The following is a 19909-nucleotide window of genomic DNA, read 5'->3' on the forward strand; positions in this document are numbered from 1 at the left end:
GATCTTTAGAACACAAATGGCGAAGTCAAGGAAGAAAGTCTTGAATCCTCCTAAGGATGTGTCTCCCTCTACCACTAAAATAGAAGACAATCAATTTGAGGAGGCTCCATGGTTCAATGGGAACTTCAATATATGGGAAGCAAGAATGAGGAATTTCTTAAAGACTCAAGACATTGAAATCTAGAAATAAGTAATTGTTGATAGCATGATGGATGGAGAATCCAAGGAGTGCAATGAAAAAACAATGAAGGCAATCTTGAATGGGATACCTGATTATATAAATAACAATTTAGGAAAATGTTCATCAGCAAAGGGTATATGGGACAAAATTGATGACCTTCACTCAAAAGGAGCATTGAGCATGACCATCAGTTAAGAAGATGATGGAAATCAAGAAGAAAATCCAGAACCCATCATAGAAGATGAAAGTGAGAATGATGATATCAAGGCTAAAGAAGATCTAGAAGATGAAGAGAATGAAAAATATTTTGTAGAATATCTCCTCACTCAACTTATAGCTGCCATGGAAGAGATTATCAATTTGAAAAAGGAAAACAAGGAACTTAAGAAGAAAGCACTAGGTGGTGACCAAGACCAAACAAGGAAGAAAGTTGACCTTGTCTAGCTTCAAGTACAAGAAAGGGATGAAGAGCTTTCCAAGCTTAAGAAGGAATTTCATCAAAACAAAAGAAAGCATCATGAAGAAATCATATCCATGACAAATCAATTGGATAAAGTAAAGAAACGGGAAGATACCTTGTCAAGTCAACTACAAGAAGCAAGAAAGTTAGCAAGAGGAGCTGAGAAGACAATGGAAGCATTAGAAATCATAGAAAAACAGGTCGATGAAGTAGAAAAGGAGAGAAACACCATGATATGTCAACTAAAGCCAAAATGATGAAGAAATATTCAAATTAAAATCTAAAATCAAACTTATCAAGGCCGAAACATGTAAAGCTATAAGGATCAAGGAAGAAATGGAAAGCAGTCTAGCAAAGGAAAATGAAGAAATCTTCAAAATGAAGTTAGATATCATCTCCCTTAAACTAGAAGAAAATGAAGCTACTCATATCAAGGAAGAAACTGAGAAACAACTTGCTAAGAAGAATAAGGAGTGTGAAAGATTGGAAGAAGAGATTGTCTTCCTCAGGAAAAAGCTTGAAGGGATGAACAAAACCTTGAAGAGCTCTCAAGCCTTGGATGACATGCTCAGCCATCAAAGATGTCCATTTGATAAATAAAGTCCCGGGTATGTAGGTGAATCCTCAAACAAGAATGACAATGCTTCAAACAAAAGGGATGTAAAGAAGCCAGAAATAAATGGTGATGCTCCCAGTTCCAGCAAAGGCAAGGAGAAAAATCAAGGCAACAATGGAGGAAGTCCTGCTCCAAGAAGAAATGTAGATAATGTCAAGGATGCTAGAAGCAATGGTTATCATCAAAGGAACTCAAGACAGAAAGACTTCAGAAGTGCATCAAGGAAATCTCCATCTCCCAGGTACCAAACTTTATTTCTTGGTTATTGTTATTCTTGTACAAACTTTGGTCACATGGAAAAATATTGTAATGCATATCATAAAGATAGATATTATGGTCCCCAACAATCTCCAAGGAACAATTTTGCAGGAAGAAATCATGAATTCTTATTCATGAGAAATGTAGAATGCTTCAAGTGTCATAACATTGGTCATATGGCACGTGATTTTAACTTAACTTGGGCTCTTACACAAGCTAGAACCATGCAAAAGAAGAAAGTTACAAAAGTATGGAGAAGGAAGAAAATACAATTTGAAAGTTCCTTGAACTCTTCAGCCAACAACACATGTTATTGGCTTGAATTTTGACAATCTAAGCACTTGATGGGAAGACTCTACCAAAAGAGATGATGCATACAGCTAGGGGGAGCTTGTGATTCTTGATCATTATTGCAGAAGCTATTAGTGAAAGGGTCCTTGTGAAATCCTTGTTGAGCTATATTGACAATCATTCTTTGATAAAGATCCATTCTCGGGAGTACTCCATTGAAGAACATGATCTTGCTACCATTCTTTGGACTGTTGTTTAAGATGATTTCCACTCAATCACTAAGTAGTAATTGGAGCAACAGAGAAGGTCATCTAATACTAGATAAATATAGCAAATAACTATGGTGCTGATATTACAGATGTTAAATGTCTTGACTCAGGGATTTGATGTGAGGACAGGAAGATTGTGGACACAAATAGAGGCAACCTTCAAACAAACAGATACATCTAAAGCAAGAGCAGTTGGCAACATATAACCAAAACTAAAGCATTGCAAAAAGATGAAAATCAACAAAAAGAATTTGAAAGACTGTCACAGATTGGATATAAAAATCAACTAGTGGAGATAACTTGTAGAAATCTTTACAAGAACACAAGGAAAAGATGGCTCCTCAAAAATACTATAGAAAGGAGAATGTTGTGCAGTGGAATATAGCTTAGTAACTTAAGGAGAAGCATAGAGACACAAAGGAAGTTGGATCTAAAGAAATATAGAAATTTCAGTGGCATTTTCTTAATCGAACTATGAAGGCCCCTTAATTCTGACTGTGGAGACAACAAAATATGGATTTAAGCATAAAAAATTGGACTTGGACACTTGGTTTGTGTCTATTTGCAATCTGTTTGAAAGCATTGAAGTGGAGCATCTTTAAGCATTATTGAAGCCATGATAAAGTAGTCTTGAGACATGAAGAAGGGACAATGTGCTAATTGATGATAAAGCATCAATCCTTCTATCTTGAATAAAAAGAAGAGCACTATGACAGGGGGAGTAATAGACCCATGAAGATCTACTATTCAAGAAGAGTAGCAGTTCGACAGGGGGAGTCCTTGTGCACTCCTTTGCCATTGATGTCAAAGGGGGAGAGAAGAAGAATATTGCCATCCATAACAAAGTGGGGGATTGTTAACCTAGGTTGTCATTGATGTCAATATGGCAATATTTTGGATAGTAAACAATGATGTGAAGCCAAGTAGAGTAGATCCATGAAGCAACAGGAGTATGTCTATATAGCAATATTCAAGGATACTAAATGATGATATGAAGCCAAGGAGCAAGGCCATCTGGAAATCCAAGCCATGAGTAAGAGTCTGTTAACGGAGGAGTTAACAAAGGAGGCATATCAAAGCTATCACTTATGCTTAAGAGTATTGTAGAATATCAGAGCAAGAGAGGCATATCAGAAAAGACAGAAGCCATCAAGGTACGAAGGTATGAGAGAAGTTCATTGAAAGAAATTGCAAAGCCAAAGGAAGACATTGGAGCAAGAGGAGCCATATCAGGAATATCACATGTATTATATGTCCAAGAAGTCCCGCAAAGAGGAAGAAGTCATCAAAAGAGAAGTTAACGAAGGAGCATCGCATGTAATATATGCCAAAGAAGAACTATCAGAATCCAAAGGGAAGACTGATCAGAGGAGCAGAGGAGTATATATATATCATATAAATACACAGACCATATATGCCAAAGAAGAACTATCGGAATTCAAAGGGAAGACTGATCAGAGGAGTAGAGGAGTATATATATATATATATATATATATATATATATATATCTATAAATACACGGACTCGTTGCACCATTATAAAATGCCCTACTGTTATATCCCATCTGCTGTAATCGCAAGTTATGAAGGGTTGTCACCCCCAAAACCCCTGATTGCGATATACATATGCAGACCCGCTGCAACGTTATAACACACCCTATTGTAATATCACGTCTATCGCAATATCACAAGCCTTGTTAATGTTTTGCCACATTAAAATGTCGATTGCGATACGTATGTAGACCCAATGATCCTATTATATCGCGCCCTAATGGTATCGCGTTCGTCATGTCGGGAGTTATGTATCGCAGAGTTTAAAGTCCATGTCATGTCAAAACTACGATTGTGATAATAACGCAGACCCAACTACACCATTGCAATATGATTTAACATATTATTTCGTCCGTCGCATATCACATATATTGTAAAACCTTACCACTCTATAAAGCACCGATTATGATATATATATGGACTCGATGGATTCATTAAAAACAATTCACTGAATGTCGCATCCATCCCATCAGTAGAAGGGGAATTGGCCATGTTGTGTGCAAAACTGCTGATTGCGATAAAGTTGTGGAGGAGTAGACCTGATGAAGTTATAGATGCGGGCGTAATGTATTTGAAGTCCGGCCTTAAGCATTCAGTTGGGGTTTTCCATGTATTCCTGTGTATTTCGATAAATGTGTTTCTCGTGGTTTTTAAGGCCAAAAGCATAAATTAACGTTTCCAATAGTTTAGTGGGCCTGAACGATTGCGATTGTGACGTGGCATATGGGGCCTCCATGTTGGTACTGTCTCTCTAATGAAATCCTCCGTAAACAATGAAGTCTAATGTATGAATATTATTAAAGGAAAAGGACCTCTCTAATATTTTTAATAAGCAACATTTCTTTGTATTTCGGCTGCTCTTCCTCCTAAACGTGTTCAATAAGCGTTGGCGAACATGAAGAGACAAAGGAAGCCAGAGATTGGGAAGCCGAAGATCAAGAAATCAAAGGAGGAAGCCAAAAGGTTGAGCAAGTACAGAGGAAGCGGAAGTTCAAGCGAGCGAAAGGGAAGCCAAAGGTTAGGCGTATCAGTATAAGAAAACAAAGAATTTCCTTTATGCTGTTGTTGTTGAAAAACTGGAAGAAACAGAGGCAACCATAGGTCCAGTAGAATAGGAAAGGGTCAAAGGTCCAACAGGACAGGAGGCATTTGAAGGATGAGCATCTCTGTTGATCGTGTTACCCTGTGAAAGACTCAGAGCTGTGATGAATTAATCAGGTACATAATGCAGTCTGAAGAAAAATTCTGTGATGTAATAAATAAATTTTTATATGACATTGTTTGAAGGGAGAAGTAGCCAGCAGAGAAGCAGTCATGCTAAAGCATTTATTGTGATAGTTAGAACAGATGCTTGAACAAAAAGTTGGTTCTTGTGCAGAGCTTAGTGTAGCTAATAGTAGACTCACTGAAGTTGTGTGGAGACATTATCGGAGATCATGATGGCTATTTGATATCACCATGAGATAACTTTTGTAGAAAATGTGTGGACAGTTGGAAGAGTTGTAAAGACTTCTTCATATGAAGACTGGTTGTCATTGATGTTGTAGTATGGAGACTATAGTGAAGTTGTAAACAGATAGAATTTAGTAAATAAGAGCTTTGGGAGCAGAAAATTACTATCAAATAGGCCTTGACATCAGAGGGTTGGAACCCTTGGGGTTGGTGCCTCAGAAGTTTGAAGGATTGGTGTCCTTGGAGTTGGTGCTCGTATATCCAAGGTTGGTGCCTTGACAAAATAGATCCAGACAGTTTTAAGTAGAGGGTTGGAGCCCTTGAGGTTGGTGCCTCAGAACTAGAAGGATTGGTATCCTAGGAGTTGGTTCTCCTAAGTCCAAGGTTGGTGCCTTGACAAAACAGAGTTGGTGCTTTGGAGGTTGGAGCCTCACAAAAGTTCAAGTTGGTGATTGGTAATAGATTGGAATCATATATATATATTGTATCTATTTTATTGCAAATATTATAGTAATAAAAGCATTTATTCTTATTGCTCATCTTGTGTTTTGAATATGAATGTTTTAACTGGTAAAAATAACAATTGAAAAGAACTACTGATTCACCCCCCCCTCAGTATTTCCAACAAGCAGTGCATCCTAGGATCCTGTGGGCACCCATCTCAGATCTATACATGAGGATGAACAGTGGGAGAAGAACGCACATAATACTATATGAAAAGAACATTCACGATTCACCTACCTTTTACAAATACTCAACTATCATTTGATCGATGACAGCATCATCTAGGCCCACCCATAATAGGTCCCATCCAAAACAGTCTCAATTAACATCATCTGCCCCCGAGTGATGTGATGGAATGCCTGGCTGCCTAAGCCCCGTAGCACAACTACGACAACATCCTGTGTCTCTAGCCTCTCTAGATAAACCAGCAAGACAGTCGTGCCCTTGACACGAACACACCATCAACAATGGCGCTCCATGAACTTAGTAGTGTTCCTTTCACAAGGTAACATTGGATGGATATCCCCCACCACTCTGAGGGGAGTCAATCCGATCAAGAAGTAAATATCCTATAATGTGAGCTCAATCTTGTGCCCCTGCATGACAAATACCTCGCGGTCTAGATCCTAATAGCTCACAATTCACAATAGCAAGGGCTCACCTACCCTCATCAGTGGGTTCTCTACCAACTTGAGAACCACATAACAAACCAATGGCCCTCGAACAGCCTGAACCCCCTGGATCTTAGATCAAAGAATATCCAAGTCTCATTCATGGCAGTTGATTTTCAGCTTTGCCATATCTGCAAAACACCACATGTCTTGTCAGTTCAAAATATAAAACAATGGGCTACACTGATCAAACTACAGCCCCCGCCAAGCCAACATACCAACTCTTTCTCCAACAAAAAATCGCAGTTTTCAACCCAGAAGGTGCAAGCTCACATGTTTTCAGCTATTTCCTATGAGCTGCATCACACTTCTGGGCCCCAAAAGTGTGATACGATAATGAGCAAGAGCAGGGGTCTCTTAGGGAGCTGTCAGGTGCCAAAAATTAGGAAATAAACCACTGAAATTGAAGAGATGGGTAAGGCCACCTACCTAAAATTCGCAGATCCTAATTTCAACGATCGATTTGTCTGCTATGATCTTCACAAGATTTAGGGCCTTTTCCTCCTCTCCAAATTCACCACAGCTCACTTAGCAAATGAATCCAAATTGGAGGGAAAACATCCTTTCATAGAAAAATCCCCAATTTTCTATCTCCCATTGTGACTAGACCGTAGCTTAGTTTGATGAACTATCAGTACCATTGGAAAGCTCTTAGTGATCTTTAAAATGGGTCTTCCTCAGTCGTTGATGATTTGACACTTCACCTGGAAACGATTTTTCCGAGGTCACTTCGTCGTCTCTCAAAATTGAAGTTCGTCTTAAAGTGACACTTGTACTTTGAGGTACACCTCCTCTTAATACTTTTCATACCATATGTCAATTTTCGTCATGGGTAACCATCATTTACTCATGTTTTCATGGTCCCCAATGGGCCTAGTCTTTGTGGCAGTGTCATCGAGTCACCCGTGTTCAGCGCATCCTTGATGAGTCACCCTTACATTCTTGGAGTCTATTTCATGTCCCATCATATGATGTCATAGTATTCCATCCATATTTTCATCTCGTTCATCCTGTGTTGCCCATTTTGGCCTCTAGTCATACTGTCCCCATCCCCTTCGGAGTTAAGTCAGTTGCTGCCAGGTCAACCATGCACTTTATGCTTTGACAAGGGTAGTCATCTATTTGTCCCTCAGTCCCCTTTTCCACATTATCCCTAGTGTGAGTCCATGAGTCACATCACTATTTTTCCTCGTGCTTTAGTTGAGGATCCTCATTGCCTCATCAATCGTGGGCCCCATTCTGTCGACATTAGCTCATTTATTCTAGAAGAACGACCTAGAGGGCGGTGAATCATGGTTCCAGCTTCCATTCTTGCTCATTGCCTTGGATCGAGTAGAGGGTCTTACTGTTTCCCTTTGACTTGGTTGTTTTGTGTTCGTGATCCATACACTTGATGGTCCAGTGATGCATCAGATTATACTAGGGATTCCTGGGTGTGTGTGAGATGTTTCAGACCTCATGAGTGGGTGGCCCTTCAAGTAGCCCCCCACATGACCAGATGCATGCCTACTATGCTACAGCCTCAGATGCAATTCCGCAGAGTTGATGGGCTCAGTTCCTACTGATCACAGTCTTCATAGCATGCATGTCTCCTCCAGATGATCCATTTAGTTTTGCATAACCCTTCCCTGTTTAGCAGGGCTTCTCTGGTTGTTCTACCCTCCCTCCCACCCATTTTTTGAGGGAAGGGGCTTTGTATCTCATGTACTCAAATATTATTGTATTCAGTCCTGGCTCATGTTTTTTCCAGGTGCATTATGTATATGGGACACATTGTATTATTTTCTGGCTCTCTTATGCTAGTGTGTCATGTACCATTCAGCATGTACTTTATTGCTCGTTCTCATATTTCTGGGCGAACCATTATTTTTGTACTAAGTTATCTCACCGGGTATGGGTATGCCTCCCCTACCTCATTGAGGTCCGGTACCACAACATAAAAGGAGACTTGCATTAGTCTCACCCCCTCTGTCACTATCCTCTCTCAGATTTAGCTTCATTGGTCTCTCTCTCTCCCCTTAACTCCCCTATGTTGTCTAAGTGATTATGTCTTTACAACATATTTCGGTCATACGTTTTGATCCTAACACTCATACGTTGGATGAAATCTGTTATTACCAAAAAATTGATCATCTAGCCTAATTTACTAGATGGATCGAAGTATACCATGTAAAGCCAATTTTACACTAGTAAAATTGTTTTCACTGTGAGAAATTACCTAATAAACCACCTTTATTAAGTAATTTATAGTTAAACCCATGAAGAATAATTAAATAAATCACTATTTATTTGATTTTCTTCTAGGAATAATTAATTAAACCATTGTTTTATTATTATTCCTTGTCAAATTTGACCCAATCATGAAAAATAAATAGATAAATCATTATTTATCTTATTTTTCTCTAAGAATAACTAATTAATCATTAATTAATTACTATTATTTGTTAAATTTGACTAAATCACTTAGGAGTAATTAAATAAATCATCATTTATTTATTATTCCTTAACTAATTCATTAAGATGATAAATAAATCATTTATTTATTTATTATTTCTAAATAAAAGTTTAAATAATTTTTCCCTCCTAAACAAATATAATAAAATATTCCAAGTGGTTATTCCAAGAATGGGATCAATAATATTTTATTATTGCTCATTATTCGAGGATAACTCAATATTTTGTTATAAATAGAAGGGTTTTCCATTCATTATTCACTTTTGATTATTTTCATTGTTGTAACTCTGATTATTTTCATTGTCACACACCATATTTTTGTTGCGTTTCTGCATTATAGAGGAGAGATACTCTACAAAAGCTAAAGACGTTTGAGGATAGCCAAGAACCCATCCCATAGAGGGGGACTGGTAACATTTATCTGTTCTCTTCATAGGTGTTATTATAAAATAATTCTTTACATATCTAGTTTCCATTGGATAATTGGGGTTATTACACTTTCTTTCGTTGTTTAACTATGATCGTAGCACATATCATAATTTTTTCAGTTTTTGTTTCTATCAATAGATGCATATCTACAATGTTTAGCAACCATTTCTATTGTTGAGATTGTTGTCATCAACAATCTTAAGTGGGTTCTTTTCGTACATCATCGAGAAGAAAACACTACAACAATGGTTGTCACGAGAGATTGTTAAAGAAGTTAAAATCAAGTCATCTTTAGTATCCTCTTTGAAAGTAGAAGCTTATTCCAAAGTCAAGAGAGGTTGGGTGAGTTATTCTTCACTGTCTTCAAACCACAAGGAATTTTCAAATTCCAATGAAGGTTTGGAAGATGGGTACAAGGTAAGTTTATTCATGGAGTTCCCATGTGAAATGGTCATATCCCTTGACCTACAACTGTTGGGATAGGGTCCCTGGGGTAAATTTTGTAAGTTCTTTTGTAGATATGTAAAATCTCTATGATTTGTGGAAGCAGAGTGCAAAGATAGTAAAAGTCAAAGGGGATTTAGTCCCTTAGTTGGGTAGGTGATAGGAAGGTTTTGAGACCCGCCCATGGTCTGCGGACCATGGTATTGTAAGCTAAAAGGCTATAAAGAGAAGAGTCATAGAATGTCTAAGGAAGAACTCATGGATAGAAATATTTGTAAGGGAAAGTAAGCTAAGGCAAGAAATATTTGTTTCTTGTACTTAGGCAAAGGGGAAGGCTCCTGTAACTGAGTGTGTGGAGACCTTGGTAAGTCTGTAGGCTAAGTGTGTGGGCCCCTGTAGGTGAGTGCATAGGGAAAAAGAGTCTATATCTAAACGATTACATCTAATAAAGAGTGTTTTGATGCAATTCTTGTGCATCTGTGTATTTATTCTTACTTCTGCAGTTTCCTATAATTTCTCTCTGTATTACAATTTATATGAATGAATGCTTAATTTGTGCACACAAGTGGTAGATCAATACTATTTATGCATGTTATGAATATTTAAAGTCGTTCGCAGAGATCTGCATGTTGTTTAAGTGAATTACTGCAATTATCTGTTTCGAAAGGATTAGGGCTCGTGAAGGTAGAACTAAGCCCTAGGAGCCACAATAATCTATCACACATGCCTCTAGATATAGAAACTTAGTTATGTCATCCCCCAATATTGCTTTGGGTTGGACTGCAGCGTGTGCTACGTGGGTTATTTCCGAAAGGGCTAGCAGTTTAGGGTTTTGTTGGTTGGCGCAGTTAACTTGAAACCTAGCTCAGGCCCCATCAAGTAAAAAAATGGTTGCGCCAATTGTTAGGCATGTAATCCTACCACAACATGTTTTAGGGTTCAAAGCCCAAGTTTTGGTCAAAGGTTTTGTAAAACTCCGCGAATTTTAGAAGTAGAGTGCGAAGTAGAGGTTAAGTCATAGGGCTGTCCACCCTAAATTAATGTAATGTAATGTAAAGTCATGTCGGCCTACCCATGGTCCATGGACCATGGGATTGTATAAATAGAGCGAGGCTCTAAGTTGTAAAGAGAGTGAATAGAGAAGAAATAGGAGAGAAGAGTACGAATGGTTGGAGCTTAGAGTAGAATTCTAAGTCTATTAGGTCATAGTAGTAGGAAGAGGCTCTGTAGCTGAGTGTGCAGAGGCCTAGTAGAGTCTGCAATTGAGTGCGCAGACCCTTGCAGCTGAGTGCACAGGGTGGTGTCAAGTCTGTAATCGGGATTGAAGATTAATAAAGAGAAGTTGATTCTTATTTTTGTGTATTTGTTGTACATTTCCTTCTTTGCATTTATATTGGTTTAGTTATCTCGCACACTAATATGATTGTTGAATATGCTATAATAATCATTAATTGTACACACAAAAGTTAAGTAATCAGGTAATAATAGATTAAATAGCAAGAAATTTGGGTATTACACGGGTTGCGCCCAAGTAGGGCTGCACGGAAACATCATCACAGGTTGCGAAGGAATAACAAGTGCACGTAGCGACGTGCACACAGGGTCAAACCGCAGACCTGCAGAAGCCCATCAGACATCCCTAGGGTGCAGAAACCTAGTTCTAGCACCCTCCCATACTACTTTGGGTGAGACCTCAGTCCGCGCTCTGCGGACTGTTGCCAAAAGGGCTAGTAGTACCGGGATTTTCTTGGCTAAATCACCTTTGAACTTGGGTCAGGCCCATACAAGCCAACAAATGGTTCTGTTGCCGGGACCGAGATCTACATAAAGGATGTCTGATGTCATGCCACTAGAATCCAATGAAGAAAGAAATTGAAGAGTGGTGGACAAGAAGATTCACGAGTTCGCAACACAGGAGAATAAAAATCCGTGAGTATCTAAGGAACAGTGGTTGGAGCGCTACTTGTAGATGGAAATCCATGAAATTTTCTTTGTGTCCTTTCCTTTGGAGCTGTATGAGTGGATTGTGAAGTTAGCAGACAATGAGGGAAGGTGTAGGCTCGACAAACCAATAGTGTGGACTCCGGAATTAGTGCGTAGACTAGAAGCATTAGGAGATAAGATAGTGCAAGCTGTGGACCATTGGCTCGACCGAATAATAGGAGGATTTATCACTGAATTTGCGGTAGACACAACAGTCAGCTATAGTGAGGCGAAGCGATGTTTTCTCAAGGGACCACGAGGTAAGTATATTAAATCTTTGAACACTTGGATTAAGATGCCATTGTGTGAAAAGCGGGTTATGAGAATAAATTAATGTTTGGAACTATGCGAAGTGGGGAGATCTACAGAAGCAAAAGTAGTGAAGAGTTGGAAAACAATCCCTTAGTTTCACCCTCGTGGGAAACGAGGAAGAGCTTGCGAAAGTTTCTCTGAGAAGCGCGGTCAGTCTGATAAGGCGGAATATTCTGCATTTACCACCTCCACCCACACCACAACCCGTCTCTTCCTTCTCACCTCCATCTCCACCCACCCCACCTCGGTGACCACCACAGTTCAGTATGGCGAGTGCGATCAAACTACTGGTATTCAGAGGAGTGGGAAATCAAGATCCAGACCAATTCTAGTTCGTGGTAAGAGTAGTATGGGAAGCACAGGGCATCATGGATGATAATATTAAAAAGGCTACGTTGGTGAGCGCACTACAGGATCGTGCATTAACGTGGTATATCAAGCATTCTAATGACCACCCGAATGCAGGAATTGTAGAGATCCAGGCCATGCTGAATAGGGAATTTAGTAGGCCAAAATCAGAAACACAATCAACCATCAGGTTTAAGGAGATCGTGATGATCCTGGGCGAGACCCCCCTGGGATCTAGACCAAAGGATGAAGAGTATGATCTGCGAAGCCAATATGACGTTAACATATGCACAACATCGCACATGGTTTGTGGCCTCACTTACACCACACTTAAGGACGACGCTATCACAGCAAAAACTTTCCACCCAGGCCGAAGTGCTAGAGATGGCAATAAGATTGCATGAGACCCCTATATAAGACCTTGGGTTGGGAGTCCAACAAATCCACACACAGCTATAGAATCTATGTCTGGAAATGAAAAGTTTGAAACAGGACAGGACACCTCGGCTGTAGGTGCGCGAGGAAGTATGGTGCATAAAATGCAAAGGCCAAGGGCATGACAAGGACCACTGTTCGGTATTCGTGAACTACTTGGTAGGAAGAGGGTTGATGTCATTAAGACCAGAGGCACAAGCAGGGCCTAGCGTGGTGTCTACATTATGGTGTACGATCTGCCAGATAGGAGGAAAACACACCACGGATAATTGTCATCTGTTTTAGAAGTATACGCAGACGTCCCAACAATTGTTTTGTAATTTTTATAGGTCGGTAGGCCATGACGAATGCACCTGCCGAAGCTATGAACTAATGATGGACTAGACTCCTACCTACAGGGTGTAGAACGAAACACAAGCCCTCAACCCAAATGCAGGGATGGCGTGAGCTAGGTTTCAGGGGCGCGGTAGGGGTTGAGGCAGAATGGGGCTAGGAAGGGGTTGCGGACAACTAATTTGTTACAATTGCGGAGGGCCAGGGCATTATGCCCATGATTGTACAAACCCGACAAGAATATCATGTCGGTACTGTACTCAGTTTGATCATGAGGCAGAAGACTGCCCTTTGTTGATGGTGAGGATGCATGAAAAGGTGGTACTCCAGCCCCCTGCGACCCAAAATTTACAAATGATGAGGCCTAAGCCACGCGAAGAAGACCCGAATGTAAACATGATGCTCAGGAGCGGTATGACCATGGGAGATGATAAACGGAAGCAGCCAGAAGAAAGCATGTGGGTTCGCAAGGTTCCTACAAAGGAACCCGAGTTTGATCTAGAACGCGCGAAGGGGACATTCATGGAAGCTAAGAAGAGCTTCATGGAGGCCTCCACTTTAAGTAGTAAGGATCAACTAGAACCAAGGATGGATCCTTCAATGCTCACTACCTTTTTGGAGACATGCATGAAACTGTTGCGTGACAGCAAGGTAGTCAAAGGACTATAGGAACTTATCACTAGGTGCGCGGGGTTAAGAGAACCGCCCGTTGTCCAGAAACTTAGGAAGCATGCGTTGCACACAGGAAGGGAAATGAGGTTGATTGCACAAATATGTGAGTACGAAATGGATCAGGTAATCCTGGATCTGGGTTCGGATGTGAATGTACTATGAAAGAAAACATGGGAACGCATGGGTAGACCCGTGCCACAATGGTCCCCTATTCAGTTACGAATGGCGAACCAAAAAAATATTTTGCCCATGGGAAGATTACAAGGGGTAACAGTTGATATTGAAGGTGCGAGCGTGCGGGCGGATTTTGAAGTGATAGAGATTGTCAATGACAACAATCCCTATCCCATGCTACTAGGAATAGACTGGGCCACCGAGATGAATGAAGTCATAAATCTGAAGAAGTGCAAACTGATCTTTGAGAAAAAGTCACTACGCATGGTAGTACCACTAGATTGAGCCGAAGGAGCATGATGATGAACTCAATTGTATTTACAAGATAATTGCGCCAGAAGAAGATTGGGTGAATCTGATTGCAGATGGAAGGATTTCATGGGAGCGTGAAAGCTCCTACACTTCGGATTCAGATGAAGAGATAGAGCGATGGCAGAATCAGCTGCACGAAGTAACAACGCTTAATTGCAACATGATGGTTAGATCACTGGGTTGCATGACAATAGAGGCAAGGACATTGCTGACATACGATGGATTGTCAGCGGTGGATGAATTCCTGAGCAAATTTGAAAGTGTAGTTCCAGAATAGTAGCAATTCGATGCGCTAAAATGGGCACTACATGCCACACCCACATGATGGTGGGGTACACATAAAGGAAATTTTAAGGACTGGCACGGATGCAGAAGGATGATGCGCCTACGTTTTGGAAAACCCTAGCTCCAAACGAAAGCCAATCAGCAAGGGCGGAATAACTTGCACCCCACCTTTGTTGATGGCTACAGACATATGTTATACAGTCCACACAAGCACGCACCACTCCCAGACTAGAGAATTAGAACAAACCATAGCAGCAGGAAAGGCAATGCACACTACCAATTCTCCACGATGAAGCCTTTGATAGGGTGTGCGGAGTACTGAACAAGGTTCACCAGGTGAGACGAAATGACTAAGACCTGTGCATGCCAGTAGTTCAATGGGCCTACCGGACCATGTGGAAAATCTTGAATGTGGAGATGATTCCAAAGGTGTAGAGTAGAGTGGAGATCGTAATTACTGAAGAAAATACAAAAAGGAATCTGCATGTACTGGACCCTGTAGTGCTGACAGTGCTTGATGACGAGGAGGAAGAAATAACACATCTATGCGAGGTTGCACCTATAAGGATTCAGGAAGCCATCCGGCGAGGGAATCTTAGACTCCATGAACTCGAAAAGGACAGGGTATGATCGAGGAAGAAAATCATTTTGATGGATGCTAAGATCAAGAGGCTGAAAAATGAGATCATGCAAGCATGTCTTGTTGAGAAACCAAGGATGACAGGGCCAGATATGAATGATCGTACCATTGCATTAGAAGAGTGTCGCCGAGAATTTATGACTCTGCTGCCATGACTATGACTGCATCTCACCAAACACAGTAACCAGGGGAGTGAATGACATACACTAGAATGCACGGCGCTGGCAGTCACGCAAACAATTGAGGAGTTTCCATGGACTATGCTGGAAGGCGAGTTCAGGTCTCACACAGGTGGGGTGACCACCTGACTAGTTGTAGGGAGCACAGTCTTAGTGCTCCAGATAGATGAAAGAGAGCGGGGGACTCTAAAAGAGTCTGTTTGGGAGTTATGCGATGAGGGAGGTGTGCGCAGAATCAGCATGGCACAATGTTCGCACCTTTGCATGGGGGGTTGTGCTGCCACACGGGTAGGCTGGGAAGTAATCGTTGGTGTCACTATTCATGACGAGATGTCCAATTTAAGGCAAAAGGGAGCGGGCGACAGACATTTAAGATGAGAATTAAGGACTAGATTTGGGGCAATCTGCTACCAAGAAAGCATTGATGGCTCAAAATTGGGGGGAACAGTCAGATTTGAATTCAAAAGGTGCTATAAAACTCCAAGGGCTAACCACGAAACAACACTTGTTCGTTTGAGATTTGTGCAATTAAGTAGAGCAAAGATTGATGAGCACCAAGCGATATTTGAGCCTCGAAGTTTGTGAACAACCACAGACAGTTCAAATAGAATGATGACTACCAGGATAGGTATGGGTTTTATAGAAAGTACCGTCGACGAGGCCGTGCAGAATGCCACAGTGCATGATGTTCCCGAAGACATTGGGGTCGTGCCGAAAATCCCAAAATCTCCTCGGATGCTGAGGCCTAAGAAACATAAGCAGGCAGCGGGACCAGTCCACATGTCCTCGCTGAATCCGCGGTTTGGTAAACTCTCTATGGAAGAAAAGGGCAAGGTTGTCACCATTGAGACAGACAACGAGGAGGAGGACCTATAGGCTCTTGTAGATGAGATAGAAGTAGCAAAAGACATGGAAGAAGACATCCAGCTAGTGCACGCTGCAACGAAATTGCTTGAGTACGTTCCTCTATGGAAAGGGAAAGCTAAGAAACCCAAGGATTTGGATGCCACTAAGAGCGCACTCCAAACCCTGCTCCTCCCCGATGGAATTGTGTTTGAGGGCTCGACCCTGGGCCGCATGCCCAAAATGAAGTTTGAAGATTGGGACTTCATGAATAGTGAGAAGTTCCCACATTTAGAGACTGAGAACCTCATGAAGCAGAGCATAGAGGGGTCAATTACAACACTAGAGCCGTAGAAATGGCTACGTGGTATCGAGAAGGCCGAACTACTTCAACTACTATGGATTCCACACTTTCACCGCGCACCTATCACAATTTTCGTCATCAGGCAGCTGCTTTGCTTGGTGCACGATGGGTACTTATGGCTAGAGGAGCTTATTCCCATCACAGCAGATCTTATCCATAGGATTTCCCGAATTCCCTATAAGGGAAAGGACCCCATGGAGATAGCCAGAAAAAGTGGATATTTTGCGCTCACAGAGGCCATGAAGAAGAAATACAAACTAGAAAAGAAAAGGAGGGGTTACACAATCAACAACATTAAAGATAAAGGGGTACGTGTAGCCACCCAACTCCTGGCCGGGAAGGTAATGCAAAAATGCCTTGGAGATGAGGTACTAGCGCCGGTAGTTGCAGTGGTAGAACAATGTGCCAAGGGGGTCCAATTCAACTGGGCTGAGTTCCTCTGCTAGGAGTTCCTAACTAACTATAAGGAAGCCCAGGAGTAGGGCAAGACCTTCCACTATGCATGGTTGTTCTTGTCTATTTTACTGGTAACAGGGGAACTACCTGAGCATAGTCAGTTCACTAATATTGAACAAGACTTACCAGAGGCTGCAAAGTACATGTTGCTCTGGGCTACCAAGGATGCCATGCAGATCTGTGAAACAAAGATCTTCTGAGTGCTCATGGAGGTGAGTGTCCAGATGTGGATCAACAAGAAGCCGCGCCTATCCCCCATAGTGTACAATAGTTTGCAGAGCTTTGTAGACTTCAAGGAAGACATGCATGATATGTATATCAAGGCGCGTAAGGATCCGGCATAGACATGGACCAAGCTCCCTTTCATTGCCATTGATGATGCGATCTTCTCAGTGCTAGAATCATAGCCTCTTGAGTGGTGCGCCCCAAATCTAGCAGAGAAGGATAAAACAACAACACAAAAGTAGAAGGCTACAACCAAGTTGCATATCACCCATTTGGCCCAATAAAAGTGCAACGAACAAGCAGCCATAGAATAGATGAAGGCTACCGAAAACGCAGTAGCAGTGCAGGCAATAGGGGTCACCATGACACAGGAGGAAGGGGTCCAGAGCATGTCTACAGGACAGGGAGCAGAGGACACAGCAGAAGGCATGGACTCGAGCACAACGTCCACCCAGCTGAAATGGCCGCGTGTCATGGAGAGATTAGGTCCATAGAAAAAGGTCAAGGCATCCAAATTGGACAGGGAACCGATTACACTGATGGAAGGCGACCTCTACGACGTCGATGACATGGTTCACGAGGTCACCAGGGAAGCACTCCAGGAAGCCATGATAGAGCAACAGATTGTGTTGGGGGCCCTAAGGGTGCAGTTGCAGGAACTTTAGGTGCGACCCCTATAGGAAGGAGCAGTAGCCGCCTATGGCATAGTAGGTACATCAGCAGCAGAGTAGTTGCTACGTGCAAAGATGGCTAATACTGTAGTGCTACTGGAAGGAGTACTAATAGCAGAAAAAGAGGAAGACAGAGATGCGATGGGAAGGATCGAGGGACTTGGCCTAAAGTTGGCTGCCCTTCTGTGAGACACACTATATCAAATACAGGATGGCATCACAACAAATCTCCGTGCCAGGGAGGGCTGCGCGATCTAGGTATTTAGTGAGAAGAAGATTAACATTGAACAGCTCAGCCTACAACGTGGCGAGCTCATGTCATAGAATCAGCAGATCGTGCAAATAGTTGATGAAGCCTGCCGACGCATTCCAGAATTATCCATTGCTGTAGACCTACCCACAGAGATGCGGATCCACTGTCTAGCAAGTGGAGTCCAAAGCACACACGAGGAAACAATGCGAGTACAGCTGGAGCTGAACCTCTAGATTGCCGAGCTGCAGCTGAAGGCGCAGCCTTCCACTCCTTCGGAAGTTAGAGAGTAGCGCATTAACATGATTCAAATAGGATTGGAAGAAATTGGACGGGAAGTGTAGGACTGTACCAGTATGTTGGACCAAGCTTTTGATGTCCTCACATCCTTGCAGGAAGACCCCAACATATAGCGCCTGGAAACAGAGGCACGTGAACTGCAAGAGCAGTATGACAAAGTAAGGGGAGCTGCGCAGACAGTCGTCCTCACCCAACGACTAGCAAAGATGTAGTAAGCGAGGGCACTAGAGGAATAGGTGGATGTTGCAAGACAGAAAGAAGCACTTCTCAAAGCACGCATCCAACCTTGAATTGATGAGGCCTTCACCATTACAGCCTAGATTGAGGGAAAGCTCGCACAGATGTAGGAGATATATGTGCTAAGGTAGGTAGCAGATCCTCACAAAGAAGCATTGGAGGAATTCATGCACCAGGTCCAGCAAACTGCAACACAATGCACTGAAGACCTCCAAGCACTACGGGACCAGTTGGAGGGGCTCTGTGCCAATATCGCTGCACTAGTAGAGTGACTTGGGATGAGTCACGATGATTGTGTTGGGGTCTTGTTGGGCATGGAATCCCCCCACAAAATGTTTTGGGGCTCAAAGCCCAAGTTTTGGTCAAAGTTTTTGTAAGACTCCACGAATTGCATGTGCGGAGAGCGAAGTAGAGGTTAAGTCATAGGGCTGTCCGCCCTAAAGTAATGTAATGTAATGTAAAGTCATGTCGGCCTACCCATGGTCCGCGGACCATGGGATTGTATAAATAGAGTGAGGCTCTAATTTGTAAAGAGAGTGAATAGGGAAGAAATAGGAGAGAAGAGTACGAATGGTTGGAGCTTAGAGTAGAATTCTAAGTGAATTGGGTCGTAGTAGTAGGAAGAGGCTTTATAGCTGAGTGCAAAAAGGCCTAGTAGAGTCTGTAGCTGAGTACATGGACCCCTGCATCTTAGTGCGTAGGGCGGTGTCGATTCTGTAATCGAGATTGAATATTAATAAAGAGAAATTGATTCTTATTTCTGTGTATTTGTTGTACATTGCCTTCTTTGCATTTATATTGGTTTATTTATCGCGCGCACTGATATGATTGCTGAATATGTTGTAATAATCATTAATCTTACACACACAAGTTAAGTAATCAAGTAATAATAAATTAAAGAGAAATAAACTTAGGTATTATACGGGTTGCGCCCTGAGTAGGGCTGCGCAGAAACATCATCACAGGTTGCAAAGGAATAACAAGTGTGCATAGCGACGTGTGTGCAGGGTCAAACTGTGGACCTCCAGAAGCCCATCAGACATCCCCAGGGTGTGGAAACTTGGTTCTAGCACCCTCCCATACTACTTCGGGTGAGACCTTAGTCCACGCTCTGCGGACTGTTGCCAAAAGGGCCAATCATACTAGGATTTGCTTGGCTAAATCACCTATGAACCTTGGTCAAGCCCATACAGGCCAAAACCAATGGAGAAACTGTTGAAGAAAGACATGACATTCTGCTAGGATGAAGAGTTTCAGAACAATTTAGATATTCTAAAGAACAAAATGGTCACCACGACCATTTTGGTATTC

Source organism: Pinus tabuliformis, chromosome 5_1, assembly GCF_031772625.1.
Source record: "Pinus tabuliformis cultivar Carrire ecotype Pingquan chromosome 5_1, CPIR1, whole genome shotgun sequence".
Classification (NCBI taxonomy): Eukaryota; Viridiplantae; Streptophyta; class Pinopsida; order Pinales; family Pinaceae; genus Pinus; species Pinus tabuliformis.